General features: G+C 36.9%; 1 protein-coding gene across 1 annotated transcript in view; it reads right to left on the reverse strand.

The window, feature by feature from the left end:
- Positions 1-20,220, reverse strand: part of pear1 (platelet endothelial aggregation receptor 1) — a 69,802-nt gene that overhangs the window by 41,216 nt on the left and 8,366 nt on the right. Inside the window, exon 2 of the mRNA XM_058053625.1 lies at positions 18,958-19,057. The gene's annotated coding sequence lies outside the window, so the exon portion shown is untranslated. The remainder of the gene's footprint in view (positions 1-18,957; positions 19,058-20,220) is intronic.

Here is a 20,220-nt window from a genome sequence, read left to right on the forward strand (position 1 = left end):
GTGTGGAAGTGGTAAGTTTTGGGCTTTTTAAGTTGAAAGGAAATAACTTGAAGGCTACCGTTTAGGTCGCTAGCTCTCTCGTTTGCGAGTTAGCATGTGGAAACTCAAATTCGATTCCCCGCTCCGGCATCTCTGTGTGGAGTGTTCTCCCCCGTGGCTACTCCGGTTTCCTCCCACATTCCAAAAACATGCTAGGTTAATTAGCCACTCCAAATTGTCCATAGGTATGAATGTGAGTGTGAATGGTTGTTTGTCTATATGTGCCCTGTGATTGGCTGGCGACCAGTCCAGGGTGTACCCCGCCTTACGCCCGAAGACAGCTGGGATAGGCTCCAGCACCCCCATGACCCTTGTGAGGAAAAGCGGTAGAAAATGAATGAATGAATGCTAAGCTCTTAGAAATAGTACATTCATGACGGTCAGGATGAGATTATTTCTGTTAAACATTACGACATTATGACAGCAATCTTAACCGCCGCAACTATTTGAAGACGTTTTCCCTCTTAAGTAATAATGAACGAGGCCAAAAAGTCATGTGACGTGACGCTTCGTCAAGGCGAGATCGATGACGGAGCTTTGATCGCTGACAGAAAACACTGGCGAGTGTTCCCTTTTGTGACTCACGTGTAATAATTCCGCTCTTACAATAACAAGCAGTCATGTGACACATTCACCCACAGACACCCCCCCCACCCACCCCCGACCCTCCACTGCCAAAACCCTCCCCCTCGCATTAAAAAGCAGAGTTACAGTAAAGTCATAATCCTTCTCATATGGATTCTGGCCTTGGCGCACAAGCTCCACTCAGACCGCAATGGGACTGGCACATGTTGGGTTTTTTGGGAGGGGGGTGGGAGTGTGGATTTGAAAGGGAGGGGGGCTTTGAGACCCTTAGCAACACACAGGGGGACATGGAGAAACAATGATTACGCCGCACGCCCTAAAAACGTAACATGAGCACACGCCAGAGACACACAAGCGTAAACATCGCCGTGTTTAACAGTCAAGATCCAAAACGCCACCCGAGCCGAAACCCCCGCACTGGAAAATGATTCCGAGCAGAAAAGCTTGACGGTTGTCGAGGTGGTTTCCTGGCAAAAGACGCCCCCGGAGAGATGGCAAAGATGGCGGCCGAGGCCCCTCTTGCAGCACGGATCATAGCTCATAGCAATGGAAAAACACACTCACGGAATTTGATATCATCAATCACGCTGATATCAGAATCAGGCCTCTTCCCGATGCAGATAAACATCATTAAAAAATACACAACTACACAAACAACACACCCGCAGTGAATACCAAAACACCCATGGCAAATCAAAACTGCAGTGTAAGCATAGCAGCTGAATAAAATATGGGATAAATATCACACGTTAAAGGTTGCTAGGTTACCTATATCATATTAGTATAGTTCACGTGGGTGTTATGTAATCACGGCTTGGTACTGTATGTACTGTATTACCGTGTATTACTCGTGTAAAGAAACAAAATACCGCTTGGCTCAAATTATTTTTAAAATGAAACATTAAAAAATGAGCTGCTAGTCATTCTACAATTAATACAATTGTGTATTTTCTTCTGTAAGAACAAAAAATATACAGTAAAGTCTCGTTATATCGATATTCTCGGGAGTCGATATAAAAAAATATCGATATAACCGGACTATCGATATATCCGATACTGCGCCGAACTGCATTAAAAGTGGGCGATAAATGGGGGCATCTTTGATACGGCATGTCATTTTCTCCTTGAGTTCATGGATTGCGTATCTAGCATGCTTTTGTACTAAATAAAAATAAACTTATGCATTAAATTAAAAAACGTCTTTACACTTTTTTAATGACTTTCTTTTCTAAAATTCAACCAATGCAAAATCCTCACGCTTCAGCACACAAAACCATAAACATTGTTGCAAAAAATGATTGCATTCATATACATAACACAATTCGGTTAAAGTCAGATTAAAGTCACATTTTTTTTCAACATTTATTATTTTCATAACGCACTCTTGCAATAGTGACTCGGAGTAAATATTCAATAATGCACTCGACATTGTTCTATACACACGAGAGAAACCACGAACGCCAGCGTGTACATATGAAAAACAGTGATTATTGCAAGCGATAAAAAGATATCTGAATATAAACACAATCATTTTTTTGGTTTCAATAATTCAATTGTTCGTGCGGATCTTATCTCTAAAACGCTTCACGAGCTTCACAACTCCAATTTATACCTGCTTTCATCCCTTTTGATGTTTACTAGTATTGTAGATGACAATGGCTGCCGGTCGGCAGGTGGAAACCACAACCAACATAAAATGGGGGGGGGGGGGGGGGGGGGGGGGGGTGGGGGGCAAACGCTCCAAAGCAAATCATCTACAAAATCTGTCATCGGAAAAAAAATTGCTGATGTTCCAATCAATGCAAGCCTCTCACTTTATGGGGGCCAACTTTGTGCAGTGCAGCACTGCGCATGGCAACACAGCAGGTGGTTTGCGTTTGTGCAGCACGAATGGCAACGAGGCGTCGGCAGTGAAGGTCAAACATTTCATAAAGGCGGGGAATATTTGGCAGGAAGGAACCTTTAAATTGATTGATCGGACCTTCTTCCACACTCTCACTCTGTGACTATGCTACGCTACGCTATGCTATGCTACGCTACGCTATGCTACGCTACTGGAAGGAAATATGAAATCATAGAAATAGAAATGTAAATGAAGATAGAAAGTATATTTGCTATTCATGTAACGATCTTGGCGTGGATTAGCATGGAGAAAACACATTATCAGTTAGCAAGTGAGTTAGCATTTCTAGCCTGATGCTAGCATTCCCGCCAAAGGTCCACAGTTAGCTCCCAAGCTAGTCAGGTCTCAAGCCACTTAGCTCAGGGGTGTCCAAAGTGTGGCCCCGAAGCACACTCCAAATATATGGAATTAAGGAAGTAAGGAAAAGTCATGTCATATTCATCTTTAAGATACAAGTGTATTGATTTATTTCAAACAACAAGAGATTGCGTCTTTGATCAAGCAATACCGTAAGTTTACTTTCATAATTTATCGGTAAAGCTAGTGCCAAGAATATTGAACACATCTGAAAACACTAAGTCTATTCACTGAATCTTCCCTCTAAATGATACAAATATTTACTTATTTATTTAATATACTTAGCTCATATTAATTACCTGTAATCCTCTAATTACCGTCCGTCGGTGGAAAAGCCGAAAATCAAACAATACGCCGTTTACAGATTTCGCTAATGGTGGTATTGAAATCCTTAAGCAAATATTGATTCAGCTTTAAGCTGCTTTTGTATCGATATAAGCAGACCAAATTGGCTGGCGGGAGATGAAAAGGGCATCGTAGTAACCGGATTATCGTAATAACCGGATTATCGTAATAACCGCAACTAATTATATCATAAAAGACTAGAAATTTGCCGGGAAATGAAAATAGTATCGTAATAAGCAGTACTATCGATATAACCGATATCAATATAACGAGACTTTACTGTATTTTTAAAATGAAACATTAAAAAAATGAGCTGCTAGTCATTTAATTAATTACAATTAATACAATTATTAAGTATTTTCTTCAGTAAGAACTTCGCACTATTGCTAGCTAAAAGCCGGGCTGTGTTGTGTTTGTTTATGGAGTCGATGCAGGACACTTCCTGTCCCTTACTCAATGTGTGCCGTGCAGGAATTTGGTACGTCTCTTAGTGGATCTGCAGGCGCCCCCGCAATGCCACAGCACAACTGCTTTAAGGCCAATTAGCCCATGAGGCACAAAAGGAATTCTGCCTAGCAACAAGTTGCCAGGCAAATGTATGACATCGGTAGCTATGCTGCCGCTCTTTTATTAGCATCAGAAAGAGCTTTGCGGATTTAACGAGGGATGAGCAGCAAAATAATAATAATAATAATAATAATAATGTCAGCATAACAGTCAGGCTTTCGCCTGGAAAAAAAAAAAAAAAACATTCAACTTTCCTGGATGGGATACTTCAGAAAAACAGGAAACAGAGTGTGAGTTCTCACTTCCTGGCTCGGTTTTATTCATGCTCGGGTTGGACGGCGCTCATTTCACTTTAACATAAAGGTTTGAAACCTTTGTACGCGAGTCACAGCACAGGAAGCTAATTAGCTAGTTCAATGTGTTCAATGTGGTGATCTTCTTAGGGGCCATCCATAATTTTCAACATTTTCACGAGCGTACAAACCGTACGAGGGGGGGAGGGGGTTAAGACATCAACGTACGCTTTTTTGAAAACCAGAAAATGTCCATGTCTGTATGTTCGAACCGCGGGACGCAGTCAAATTTTAGCGCGAGTAGATACTCCACGTAGCTCTGCGTGCTTCGCATTCCAACACAACAATCAGACAATGGCCGACCCCGGTGATTTCGATGACCTATTTTCGTTCATCAAAAAGAGAATTACTGCCATTCATCGCTCACCGAGCAATGCATACGAACAATACATCGATGTTTACTGCTTTGTGCGTTCGGAAAGAAAGCGGAAGGACGCTGTAGCGGCTGGCCAGGCGTCTTGGAAAGGTTCCAAATCGAAGGAATTGAGCAGGGTTGGATTGTTGAAGTGCCGTTGCGAAAATGGAGAAGATCAAAACTAAAGCGACCATCCTGAATCTATTGGCCAGCTCTGTGTTTATTTTCTATATTTGGGCATGGACCTGGCTGTGATTGACATTTTCTGAATGACTCTGTGGTGGTGACATTCAGTAACAATCAATGTGATTTTCACTTCCTGTGATACACTGACTAGACCAGGGGTGGGCAAACTTTTTTGACTCATGGGCCGCATTGAGTTAACAAAATTGTGCGGGGGGCCAGAACATATATTTAACACACACGAATAATAATAATTTATTATAATAATTTTAAAATGTTTAATAATTTTAATAATTTTAATAATTTTAATAATTTTAATAATTGTAATAATTGTAATAATTTTAATAATTTTAATCATTTTAATCATTTTAATCATTTTAAATATTTTAAATATTTTAAATATTTTAAATAATTTTAATAATTTTAATAATTTTAATAATTTTAATAATTTTAATAATTTTTACGCTTATAATTTTACGCCGTGAATTATTTGTCTAATTTTAATTGTCATACTATCAGCTATATGTTCTCATTTCTCTTTTTTTCAGGAGCACTTTAAACATCAGATACATCAAACTACGATTTTTATTTTTATTTTTTTTTACTGAATAAGACAACAAGACTTGAAAGTCATGTTGCCAGCTGGTATGTTAAAAGTTTGAAATACTTAAAAGCAACTGGCGGGCCGGATTTAAACGCTTGGTGGGCCGCATGTGGCCCCCGGGCCGTAGTTTGCCCACCCCTGGACTAGACTATAGGTGTGATTGTTAAGCCTTTTCAAAACAGTTGTGGCATCTTTATTGCGTACTTCGCATTGAGTTGAGTTCAAGGGTTGTGTCCATCATTTCAAAGAAGATTTGATCTCCTCAGGCTTTTGGAAACCAGGGGCAACTCTTCTGCTCCTTGAGTAATCATGTGTGTATACAAGAAGTATTCCCTTGTTTAAAAAGTCCTGTGGAAAACAGTTGTTGCATCAGGACTTTTCTACATGTATCATTTGATAGAAAGAACAATACAAAAAGACCAAATTTGTAATACATTTGTATTTTCTTGAAAGAAAAATACAAAAAAGAGGCATTTGATATAATTTTTTATCTTGTTCGTGTTCAATACAATGTTGATGGGCAGTGACTGATTGACCAGAGTCCCAAAATACAGCCAGAGAACACTATTGGACATGTTCGAATTTCCTGGCTGTATTGGGTCAGTTGGTCATGGACCTATCAACATTTTTCATTTGGGATTGTACTCTTTTTGCTCAAAAGAGTACTCTTTGTACTCTTGTGAAAATGTTGAAAATTATGGATGGCCCCTTACCGTTCTGTGGTTGCCAGTGCCCTGTACTTTGCTATGCCATTGGAACAGTGAGTGACAGGAGGACGCTGGACAAACTGCTCTCCGTCGTGCAAAGCCCCGCCCACCCACGCTATTGGACAACAGAGCTCATTTTGCAACAGACCCCTCCAGTTCCGTTCCCACAGTGAACGCTACAAGACAAGAGACAATTACAATATTATTATTATATATTAATTCTGCTCTCCCTTGTGTGAAGTACATTTGTATTTATTTGTAAATATGCAAATCTTGTTTATATTTCATTATATTTTATTCATAATGTATTGCATTTGTGTTGGGTTTTTTTCTTCTGCAATTGAGCTACTGCAACTAAGCAATTTTCTTTAATCAATTAAGTCTGTCAGAGTCTAATTCTGAGGTAAAAAAACGTCGGAATGCAAATTTGTGGTTTATTCAGTTTAGTTCATGATGGACAAAATGCATGAAATTTGCCCTTGCATTCTTTCATTTTTAAGCTGGAAAACTTTTGCTGGAAAACGGATGCCTTAATAAAAGAAGTGACGTTAGTAACGGTAACAGTATAAGGATTGGCACAAGTGATGCAAACAGGAAGTGTGCTCCATTCTCATCGCTTCGTAACGACGCCCTGCCAAGGTTGTCTTTTACCGCTTGCCTTTTCTACCCAAACTTGTGTTTTTTTTTTTTTTTTTACGAGCGAGCTCACTGGCATGCTTTGCTCCTCTGTGATGGAGACCAGAACTCATGGATACCGGCGCTGGTGTGATAAGGTCGCCGTGGTAACGCTCTTGTTGTGGACCACATGTGGACAACAACGGCAGAGTTGAACCGAGTGCATGACTTCAAAAACATTCCCACGTTTTTAAAAGCCAGATTAAAGGTTCTGGTTCTGCAAAAACGCAAAGTACGACCTCTTTCCTTGCATTTTTGATGATAACCATAGAACAAGAAACGCTCCATAAGAAAAGGTCTGGAAGTTCACGACAAGAAACCCGTTTCAGATATTTGAACAAGACCAATGCAAGACTATTGACAAGTGTGGAAATAACAATAAAAGCTTTCCAACCAACCATTTCTACAAGTCTGTTAGCTAGTAGTTTGTATTTTTATTTTACTTTACTTTTATACAACTTAATCAAACAGCAATAAACTTATTTTTACACACGTATGATTGTTAAGAATGTTAAAAAGCATCAAAAAATCTGAAATAAAACATAGCCTGTACATTTCTTAGGTTGGCTCAGTGTTTCCCATACATTTAATTATTTATAAATAAGAAGACGCTGCAAGAGAGATCAGAGTTGCAAACTTATATTTAGCGAGTAATCAAATAGTGAAAAATCTAGTGAAGAAACCTTTGGGGACGCCGACGTGAAATGCATATCGCTCTTCTCAATGAGCAGCAGGTTCCGCTGTGGGCCCTCACAGGCGGCTGAGGTGGCATTCTAGCATTTGGGAAATGGCTATTAGCAACCCCGCTCCCTGTATGCACACTCTATAATGCTACACGGACAAGCGCTTTTGCTCCATGACTTACAGAAAAGAAACACAGTTAGGACACTGACACTGAAACTCTAACTTACTGCTGGCTCTTCTGACTCTTCCACACGACCGAGTAACGTTGGAAAGGCTTCACACAACATACTATGGAGGACCAAAACTGCCAAAATAATAAATAAATAAAAACAAAAAAGAAAAAAAATATCAAAAAATAAATATAAATGGAAATAAAAACAAAAATAAAAAAATATATACATAAATAAATAAATAAAAGCAAAAATAAATCCAAAAATAAAAAACAAGATTCAAAAATTAAAAATAAATACAAAAATAAATGTAGAAATAAATACAAAAATAAATATATAAATAGAATTACATATCAATAAATAAATAAAAGCACTCTGCTCTCATATGTATTTATTTCATGCAGCAGACAATGTCAGCTTGAAATGCAGAAGGAAAAACTATTCAAATGAGGGGGCGGTCCTAAGTGTGTCTTGGGTTGAACTGTTCGCCTATTGGTTGATCGACATGTGAGTGCGAAAATCGACTAGGTATGCCTGCAAACGGCCACAGCAAGAGGAAGTATACAGGGAGAAAAGTATACATTTACCGGGACAATAATGGCGGGGTCCACCAGGAAGTCGGTGTCCGAGCTGGAGATTGCAGCCATATTTACCGCCATTGAGAGTGGTGTGGTGACTTCCTCTGTTTTTTGAGCCTTCCCAAATTTCTTTCAGGGCTCACTTCCAAATGAGCAAAGCTCGTTATCTGAAACTTTGGCATGGTTTAACACAAGAATACAACATTCTAAATACATTTATGGGTCAGAAAAGGGGAAAAAGCATGATAAAAAAGTATATATATATAAATATAATTTCTTCGTCTTAATTAGTGACCACATGCTGGCATGTTGCTGAGCATCAATCAATGAATCCCTTCAAAGGAAAGCAAAGCAGAAGAAGCCAAAACAATAAATAAGACTGTTTACATGTTGCACACATGTGCATCACATGTGACTGACAAAAAAACTCTCTGTTTTCGTCAGCGCGGGGCTTCACGCCAGCTTGAGGCTCGCCCGCCGCCCGCCGTGCGCTGCCACACGGCCGACTCGAACCGCAGGCGACATGACTGTGGCTCCGTTGGTCGGTGAAACAAAACAAAGTGGAAGCCTGGTAAATAAACATGCCGGCTTCACCTCTCCACTGGTGGGCACTTTGGACTCCGTCGGCCGAGGGTTCTACCCAAACATTAGCGAGGGGAACAGTCCAAGAGCCAAACATGGAGGACATGACCAGACTGGGCTGTAATTATGGATGCTGTAATTCTCTGCGGATTATAATCTATGCAGACACTCTGACAGAGGAGTAAAAACGGCCGCAAAGGCAACCCAAAAACACGTATTACACATCCTAGCGGCAAACCTCAAGCCATAAAGCAAGGGTGTCCAAAGTGCAGCCCAAGGGCCATTTGTGGACTGCAACTGTTTTGTATTGGCCAGTGGCGCATTCTAAAAATATGCTTTACAAAAAACAACAGCAGCAAAAATTTTAAAGTCTGCAGTAAATATGGCAAGTAATATCATCATTTTACTACAGTAATGTTGTAATATTATGAGGAAAAATAATGCCATTTGGAGGCCATACAGTCAGGAGATCAGGAAGACCTGGGTTTGATTCTCCGCTTGGGCATCTCTCGGGTACTCCATTTTTTTTAAGTTGTAAAATGAATGATTACAGTTGCAGAAAAATGTTGAGAAAATGTTATTAAAAATAAATAAAAAATTAAAATATTAATAAATAAATAAATAAATAGACAAATGTTGAGAAAATGTTATTAAAAATAAACAAAAAAAATAAAATATTAATAAATAAATAAAAAGAAGAATGTTGAGAAAATGTTATTAAAATAACAAAAAAATAAAATAAAATAAATAAATAGAAAAATGTTGAGAAAATGTTATTAAAAATAACAAACAAAAAATTAAATATTAATAAATAAATAGAAAGAAAAATGTTGAGAAAATGTTATTAAAAATAAAAAACAAAGTAAAATAATAAATAAATAGAAAATATTGAGAAAATGTTATTAAAAAAAAATAAAATAAATAAATAAATAGACAAATGTTGAGAAAATGTTATTAAAATAACAAACAAAAAACGAAATATGAATGAATAAATAAAAAGAAAAATGTTGAGAAAATGTCATTAAAAATAACAACAAAATAAAATAAATAAATAAATAGAAAAATGTTGAGAAAATGTTATTAAAAATAAACAAAAAATTAAATATTAATAAATAAATAAAAAGAAAAATGTTGAGAAAATGTTATTAAAAATAAACAAAAAATTAAATATTAATAAATAAATAAAAAGAAAAATGTTGAGAAAATGTTATTAAAAATACCAAAAGAAATAAAATAAACAAATAAATAGAAACATGTTGAGAAAATGTTATTAAAAATAACAAACAAAAAATTAAATACTAATAAATAAATAAAAATAAAAATGATATGAAAATGTTATTAAAAATAAAAAAATTAAATAATAAATAAATAGAAAAATGTTGAGGAAATGTTATTAAAAATAACAAATAAAAAATAAAATATAAATAAATAAATTAATAAATATTATGTAAAGTTTAAGTTTATAAAGTCATAATAAAAAAACATTTTACAAGAAATGCAAAAATGAGGATAAAGTCAAACTATTAAGAGAAAAAAAAAGTCTTAAAGTTGTTGAGGGTTGAGATGCAGTATTTTCTTGAAATATCTATAACTTCTTGGCATATGGCCATGTGTTGCTTTACATATCAAAGTGTCATTTCAATGGCTTTCATTTTGCAAGCTTTGGACACCCCTACCATAAAGAATCATCACCGGTGACGCTATGTAGCAAAACTAAAGTACCAGCACGCTCCAGGTCATTACCCGGGTCACATCTCTCTTCATTAAGGCTTCATGCAGGTCAAAGTTCACCACAGGAACTTTTGCGACCTAAAAGAACTCGAATAACAACTCCATCGTGAAGATGTTTTTACAGACGTTGTCAGCGTCCGTTTCCTACGGGAGGGAATGTTTATGGCCTTGTTGTTCATTGTTATGCCGCAGAGCAAAAGAGCGCCAACCTGCACACTTCCTGTCACCCCGACTAAATCATCCCGCACAGATGGAGGATGGACGCTTTTCACTTCCTACTTCTTGTTGCGAGAGATGTTAGCATGTCCTACATCATGACGTTCTAGGGCAGGGGTGGGCAAACTTTTTGACTCGCCATACAGTCAGGAGATCAGGAAGACCTGGGTTTGATTCTCCGCTTGGGCATCTCTCGGGTACTCCATTTTTTTTAAGTTGTAAAATGAATGATTACAGTTGCAGAAAAATGTTGAGAAAATGTTATTAAAAATAAATAAAAAATAAAATATTAACAAATAAATAAATAAATAGACAAATGTTGAGAAAATGTTATTAAATAACATTGATATAACAAAATTTCCGGGGGGGCAGACTATATATTTTACACATAACAGTCCACCTGGTATTATTGTATCTGTAAAATTGTCATGCAATCTGCTATTATTATTTATTATTTTATATTTATATTTAAATATTTTAAAAATAATAAAATATTATAATAATTACAATAAAATTAAAATAATAATTATTATATTATTATTATGTAAAATATGCAAATATAACAATATTATTATATATAATTAATATAATAATTAGCATTAATATAATAAATATAATAATCATAATAGTTATAATAATAATATAATAATTATTATTTTAATTTTTATTATTATTATGTGCTTGTGTCTCTTTTTTCAGGAGCACTTTGTAAACAACAGACCATGTCAAACAACGAAATTGATACAACCATCAAAAGGTTGGCTCAGGCCATGATGCCAGGTTGTATGTTGAGTTTAAATTAAATACTTTGGAAAGATTGGGCGGGCCGTATTCAAACACTTGGCGGGCCGGATGTGGCCCCCGGGCCGTAGTTTGCCCCAGTGTTTAACGATAGCTTAGCCACGGCGTCTAGTGCGTGGCTTGTTCACTGTTTAATGCTCACGTGCACGGATTGTCGTGTTAAACACTTGTTGGTATCGTGGTTAACTTGATTTAATGTGGTTGAAATTGTGACGGGTGTAAATAGTTAGCTTATATTGTTGCGTATGTATTAAGTACGTTTATTTCACTTTGGCTTGGAAATGTGATTTGAAAGCTAACTGAATTTTATTTAATTTTATTTAATGCTAAGTTAGGCTGAGTTATAATATTGTGCAAATTTTCCTTGTGTACAATCACAGTTAAAATTAAGAATTAATTCATGTGTATTAGGTTAAAAAATTCATGTGTCTTGTTAAAACAGTCAGTAAGTAATTCATGGTAAATACAAGTCATGTTAAATACATTTAAGGATAAATATCACAGTAAATTCTGAATGAATTAATTAATAAATTTTTATTTATTAGGCATGGGATTTGTGACTTTGCACAGAATTTAAATGTGTTTCTTTTTGTTTTTTGTTTTTTTTATTGAAAGGTTTTTCACCTAATTTCAAGTGGCAAACTGCACCCTAAATTGCAACTGAAAATAAAAGATGCAAAACAGGACAAGCCGCTTATTTATCTACACCAGGGGTGTGCAAACTACGGCCCGGGGGCCACATGCGGCCCACTAAGCGTTTGAATCCGGCCCGCCAGTTGCTTTCTATAGTAATGGTAATGGTTTAATTTCATTTGAACATGCATCAGATTACAATTGAATGCATCACATAATCAGTTCCCAGTTCCACATGTCCAAAAGGAGTAGGAAGAAGCAAATCTTATTAAATCCTACCCCTCCATCTGGTACTTTTACAATCAGTAACTGTTACATTTGTTCACTTCCTGCTTTCCATAATACAGTTTAAGTTTTTTTTTTGTTTTTTTTAATAATGTACCTCGTACCGAAGTACGAGGTGATGTGACCCTACAATGACATAATAATTTGATCACTTCCTGCTTTCCTAATATGGTTTAAGGTTTTTTTGTTTTGTTTTTTTGTTTGTCACGTACCGAAGTACGAGGTGATATGACCATACCATGGCATAATGGGTACCATAGGAACTGTCAATATCGTGATTTATTGTATTTATTAGTGATTATTTAGCAAACATCAACTGCTTCTAAATATTTCAAATTTTAACATACAACAGCTGGCAACATAAGTCAAGTCGGATGTATGATTCAGAAAAAAACAAAACTGTAAAATTCAATTTCGTAATTTGCTGTGGTCTGACAGTGACAGCTGATAGTATGACACTTTTACAGATAAAATTAGACTAATAATTCAATGCGGACTGTCAGAATTATAAGCGTAAAATAGTGCATATTAAATATATATTCTGCCCCCCCGAGACAATTTTGTTAACTCAAAGCGGCCCGCGAGTCAAAAAGTTTGCCCACCCCTGATCTACACCTCTGGGTATATGGCTCATCCCATTCAAGTGGGGATTGTATGAAAACCAAAGGGAACTTGACAAAAAATGTGCACAACAATTTGACCTTGATGCGTCATCTAAAAACCCCTTCATCCCATTTCCAATGACAGTGACGCCTGATTGATCCGCAGAAATGTTCTTTGCGGCACATGAATCACAGATGACTTGTTGATTCAGAAATAAGTTTCCTCTTCGTGGTCTTCCTGCCCTTTATTACTTGGCCGCTCGTGCCAGGAAAGCATACATGTCTCACATTACATAGTGACTTTATGATAATAAACCATAATTAAGACATTATGCTAGTACTCCTGCGCCAAAGTACTATGATTTCCTGATATTGTGATGTGAACGCTTGATGAACTAGGACTTTTTGGATATTTGTGTGGAATGCTGGATGTTCAAATACAAGACAATGTCTATACTCCTCTTACAAGGTCAGAGAAGTTGTGGGAATTACAACAAATACTCCTCCGGTTTTATTATAAAGAAACGTTCCATCAAAAGTTACACAAGCGAGGCTGAGGGGTCAAGAGCCTTGGGATGTTTAGTTGAGATTAAGAAAACTTCCACTGGAATCTTGTCGGAATGACAATCTGTGGAATAGTTCTGTGTTGGAGCACAATGACTATTCCAAATGGGAACTTGGAAAACGATTTCAAATGGTTTGTGTTGCTGAGTTGATGTCGTGCTATGAAGATAAACTCCTGATCAAAAGTTCATACTTTTGTTTTTGGGGAGAAAAAGGTATTTCATAAAGCTACCATGCCTGTTTTTTGCAAACATTTGCTGTAGTCTTTAATAATCCTAACATTTTTTTCACGTTTTCAGAAACAGCAAAGCAGAGTCTTGGATAAAGCGAATATGCCCTTTGGGAAATTATCAACACAATATTGTCTTTGATTAACCTAACTTACGTCATCTTGTGTTTGCAAACCAAAACACTGGAAGGAAATGCTTCATAAACCTCGTATATTTGGTTTTGGTAAATATTCACTTTAGTCTTTAACAATCCTAACGCACGTGTTTTCGTAGGCATCAAAGTAGTCTTTGGTAAACCTAATGTGCCTCTTTTCGTAAATCGTGAACACAATGAAGTTCTTTTGTGTTTTTGTAAACCAGAAACCTAGCATATGTGGTTTTCGTAAACACTCACACACATCTTTAACAATGCAAGCGTACGTGTTTTCGTAAGCATCAAAGACAAATCAGTCTTTGATAAGCCTAATTTGTGTACTTCATGAACTGAATGTAATCTTTGATGACGAAAAACGTACATCATTTTGTTTTTTTGTAAAGAAAAAAAATGGGAAAATATCTTTCATATATCTACCATACGTGGTTCTCGTAAATATTCACTTTAGTCTTTAACAATCCTAACGCACGTGTTTTCGTAGGCATCAAAGTAGTCTTTGGTAAACCTAATGTGCCTCTTTTCGTAAATCATGAACACAATGAAGTTTTGCATGAACCAAACGTACATTTTTTTGTGTTTTTGTAAACCAGAAACCTAGCATATGTGGTTTTCGTAAACATACACACGTCTTTAACAATGCAAACGTACGTGTTTTCGTAAGCATCAAAGACAAATCAGTCTTTGATAAGCCTAATTTGTGTACTTCATGAACTCAATGTAATCTTTGATGAAAAAAACGTACATCATTTTGTTTTTGTAAAGAAAAAAAATGGGAAAATGTCTTTCAAATATCTACCATACGTGGTTCTCGTAAATATTCACTTTAGTCTTTAACAATCCTAACGCACGTGTTTTCGTAGGCATCAAAGTAGTCTTTGGTAAACCTAATGTGCCTCTTTTCGTAAATCATGAACACAATGAAGTTTTGCATGAACCAAACGTACATTTTTTTGTGTTTTTGTAAACCAGAAACCTAGCATATGTGGTTTTCGTAGACATTCACACACGTCTTTAACAATGCAAACGTACGTGTTTTCGTAAGCATCAAAGACAAATCAGTCTTTGATAAGCCTAATTTGTGTACTTCATGAACTGAATGTAATCTTTGATGACAAAAAACATACATAATTTTGTTTTTTTGTAAAGAAAAAAAAATGGGAAAATATCTTTCATATATCTACCATACGTGGTTCTCGTAAATATTCACTTTAGTCTTTAACAATCCTAACGCACGTGTTTTCGTAGGCATCAAAGTAGTCTTTGGTAAACCTAATGTGCCTCTTTTCGTAAATCATGAACACAATGAAGTTTTGCATGAACCAAACGTACGTTCTTTTGTGTTTTTGTAAACCAGAAACCTAGCATATGTGGTTTTCGTAAACATACACACGTCTTTAACAATGCAAACGTACGTGTTTTCGTAAGCATCAAAGACAAATCAGTCTTTGATAAGCCTAATTTGTGTACTTTGGTAAATCATGAACTGAATGTAATCTTTGATGAAGAAAACGTACATCATTTTGTGTTTTTGTAAACAAAAAAATGGGAAAATGTCTTTCATATATCTACCATACGTGGTTCTCATAAATATTCACTTTAGTCTTTAACAATCCTAACGCACGTGTTTTCGTAGGCATCAAAGTAGTCTTTGGTAAACCTAATGTGCCTCTTTTCGTAAATCATGAACACAATGAAGTTTTGCATGAACCAAACGTACGTTCTTTTGTGTTTTTGTAAACCAGAAACCTAGCATATGTGGTTTTCGTAAACATACACACGTCTTTAACAATGCAAACGTACGTGTTTTCGTAAGCATCAAAGACAAATCAGTCTTTGATAAGCCTAATTTGTGTACTTCATGAACTGAATGTAATCTTTGATGAAAAAAACGTACATCATTTTGTTTTTTTGTAAACAAAAAAATGGGAAAATATCTTTCATATATCTACCATACGTGGTTCTCATAAATATTCACTTTAGTCTTTAACAATCCTAACGCACGTGTTTTCGTAGGCATCAAAGTAGTCTTTGGTAAACCTAATGTGCCTCTTTTCGTAAATCATGAACACAATGAAGTTTTGCATGAACCAAACGTACATTCTTTTATGTTTTTGTAAACCAGAAACCTAGCATATGTGGTTTTCGTAAACATACACACGTCTTTAACAATGCAAACGTACGTGTTTTCGTAAGCATCAAAGACAAATCAGTCTTTGATAAGCCTAATTTGTGTACTTCATGAACTGAATGTAATCTTTGATGACGAAAACGTACATCATTTTGTTTTTTTGTAAAGAAAAAAAATGGGAAAATATCTTTCATATATCTACCATACGTGGTTCTCGTAAGTATTCACTTTAGTCTTTAACAATCCTAACGCACGTGTTTTCGTAGGCATCAAAGTAGTCTTTGGTAAACCTAATGTGCCTGTTTTCGGAATTATGAACACAATGAAGTTTTGCATGAACCAAACGTACATTCTTTTGTGTTTTTGTAAACCAGAAACCTAGCATATGTGGTTTTCGTAAACATACACACGTCTTTAACAATGCAAACGTACGTGTTTTCGTAAGCATCAAAGACAAATCAGTCTTTGATAAGCCTAATTTGTGTACTTTGGTAAATCATGAACTGAATGTAATCTTTGATGACGAAAAACGTACATCATTTTGTTTTTTGTAAAGAAAAAAAATGGGAAAAAGGTCTTTCATATACAGTAAACCTCGGATATATCGGAAATTCGCTCACAACGGACAGATAAAAAAGAACCAATTTTTCTGTAATGCATTTCCAATAAAAATTCATTGCATATATCGGATTTTTTTTATAACGGATTTCGCCTATTTCGGACAAAATCTCCAGTCCCGTTCCAATGCATTTCCATGAAATTTCCCTCGCATATATCGGATGGCCGCATCGTGGCGCTCCGATTCGCCGAATCGTGACAGGCCGCTATACGACGTCATTTGCAGCGTTTGCAGCGTTGCCTGCGCGTCCAGGTACATTGGAAACATAGTCAAGGAAGTGCCTTTTTATAACGGATAAAATCCCATTTACGCATATACCGGATATAAATCCCATATATGCGTAAAACGGACATTTTCCGCTATACGCATATAACGGATTTCGCTTATATCGGACAAAACCAGTGGGAACAATTGAATCCGATATATCCGAGGTTTACTGTATCTACCATAGGTGGTTCTCGTAAATATTCACGTTAGTCTTGAACGATGCGGGCGTACATGTTTTCAGAAGCACCAAACCTGATGACCCCGTTTAGGGAAATCATGAACCACGGCATATGTGGTTTTCGTAAACGTTCACTTTAGTCTTTAACAATCGTACGTGTTTTCGTAAGCGTCACAGACAAATTAGAGTCCTGGATAAATGTAAATTGTGTTTCTGTAAATCCATGGATGATTTTGTGTTTTCATGAGTATTCAATGAATGTATTTCGAGTCATCATTTCACAAACAACTTTATCATCTTTGGTGATGCTATCGTACGCGAGTTTGGATAAATGAATGGATTCAGACTTGGAGCAACCTCGGGAATAATGCTGTGGTTGTATTGTTTATTGTACTTTCTAAGTAAAATAGAGCTCCTGCTCTATTTTACAGCCTCCTCGCAGTCATACGATCCCTCATTGACCGTTTTATTTTGCTGCGAGAGTTACTCCGGTGAGAAGAGCGCAGCGGCTCAAAGGAAACGCCGATGTTGCCCTCAACTGCTGAGTCATCGCAAACCTTTGCGTGAAGCGTGGACATAAACACAGATGTGCTGATGAGCGCACTCAAGGACAAGCCTCTCGGTTTTGGCGTCTTGGTCTTGGTCTTTCTTGGCAGGGGGCGTCCACAGTTTGCTAACACTTGACCCTCACGGACGAGGCAGCTGCTGTTCAAACTGCGTTGGAGATGTCAGATCAAAGCGCAAGCATCGCACACCGCTAGCGAGCCTGTGGATTCTACACAGAATTGTTGGAAAAATGCTGTGAACGGCGTGACGTCCGCCTTTCTGCCTCCCCCGCCTGGGGGGGTCTTTTGGCGAGCAAACATACCGCGCTGATCTCCTGCGAAGATTGCTTACGCCGACAGATGAGGCTTAAGCGCGACATATTTCACGCCGAGGACGAGCGTTCCCATGCGACAGATTTTAATACGAGTCTTGAAGTCACGGTTATACGACGGAGAGCGCAATTTGGTGAAAACCACCGAACATCTGCTTTGGATTAACAAAACACTTCTAAAGTGACTGCATGGCAGCTGCTACGATACACAGCCCTGGAAAAACGTGCTCGCTGTTGTTGCTTTCTACAAATCAAATCAAATCAACTTTATTTGTAGAGCACTTTTCCTGCAAGGAGATGCAACACAAAGTACTTTCCAGAATTAAAACAATTACCACAATTAAAAAGGAAAACAATGAAGAAAAAAGAAAGCCCCTCCTTCCCACCCTCCATACTAGACCCACACACGCACACAATCACCCACAGTAGGGAGACATGGCATGGTACTGAGGAACAAGGAAACGCCACCTTTGGGGCCGTCCACACTGGCAGGAGCTGCAGGCCGTGCCATCGGAGCACCAGCACCCGGGCCCCCCGACTCCGTTACACGGGCTGACCCCCACATTAAATGGAGGAACCCCCCAGCCGGCCGTGTCGAAGGGACCCAAGGATGGCACCCCCTCAGCATACCCGAACAGCCCCCAGTGTGGACGACCCCCCTGAGGAAACACTGGAGTTGGAGCTATGTATGTATGTATCAATATATACACATATATGATCTATGCATATATTGCAATATATTGCAATATATTGGAATATATAAACATAAGATCCCATATATGGAAATATATTTCCTAATACATAGCATTATATTATAATATATTATTTTTATATTATATTTTCCAATACATTATATATTATAAATACATGGAATAATATATAATTGTACATATATTATCATGTATTATCATATATTATCATATATTATCATATTCCATATTCCTCGAGTTCTTCTGCGATCAAATTTGATTACTTTTTTTTGCAAGAAAAGCCTGGACCAAAAGGTTCTTGCACAAGCAGCAGCAGGTATTAGCTATTAGCTTACCTTCCTCACGTTCTTCTTGACGTTATTCACAGGAAGTCCAGCCTCGGCCAGTAAATTCCTCAAAAGTTAAAGTACGCTGATTTAGAGCAAGACCTCTTGCCTGCAAAATGAGAAGAAAAGGAGGAGGTGGGAAGCTGAAACTTATTACATTGATCATTTCAGAGCCTTTTTTCTTACGCCTAGCCCCGAAAACCTGCCTTTTTTTTCCCTTCCATATGGGACCCATCGTGCAAGCATCTGGAAGTGAAAAGCTCATTTCTGCACTCCAACAACAACAAGAGCCACGTGTGCTGCACCCCCCCCCCCACCAAGGTGAACCCCTCGCCTATTTCTGTTTGTCACAGTGCTGCTGCCATTTGCATCCCCACATGGGGTGCTGAGATCGGGGTACGGTCGTACACCCCACTGACTGGCTGACTCATGTCGACACGAGAACTTGTTGACACAACCGAGGCCAAAACTGAAATTTTGATTCTTGTGTTTTCATATTTCATATTTCGTTTCATTCTCTTATCTAACAAATGCTTTGCATTTCAATGAATACATCAAATCTTAAAAAATTGTGATAAATTAATAAATAAAATATACAAACATTAAGATTTTATGAAAATTAATATAGAAATAAATATTTACAAATAAATAAATTAAAATATAAACCATATACCGTGATATTATTATGAAATAAATACAAATCTAAAAAATTAAGATGAAAAATAAATACAGAAAATAATTGTAAAAATCCTGGAATTAAATATAAAAACAAAGAAATATTAAATAATATTTAATATTTAAACAAACTAAATAAATACAAATACAAAAAGTCTTAATAACATTAGTAAATAAAATATGAAAAAGTACTAAGATATAAATATCAAATAACAAATACAAATACTTCAAATATTTACAAATTAATACCATGGTTCACCTTTTGTGGACTTTTGTGAATGCTGGCCCTTTAAGAAGAACTGCGTTATGGGAAGTTGAGTGTTGTCTGCACTGCCTCATTGTCTTCTGCGTCATGATTGGCTGTAGACCACTGTCAATCAATCTCCTGCCGTCTCTTCTTGAGGTCATGGCTAGCAAACTAGCTAACCATGTGAGCTGTTTGCTAACTGCCAATACGGTAAACAATGAAGCTAACCAAAGAAGCTAACCGAGTGTGACTCTGAATGCTGTACGGTTTTCTCCCCGACGACGACCAGAATGTCGGCAAAAGCCAGACATCTAGCTACAGTAAACCTCGGATATATCGGACTCAGATAT

The sequence above is a fragment of the Doryrhamphus excisus genome, chromosome 17, assembly GCF_030265055.1.
Source record: "Doryrhamphus excisus isolate RoL2022-K1 chromosome 17, RoL_Dexc_1.0, whole genome shotgun sequence".
Classification (NCBI taxonomy): domain Eukaryota; kingdom Metazoa; phylum Chordata; class Actinopteri; order Syngnathiformes; family Syngnathidae; genus Doryrhamphus; species Doryrhamphus excisus.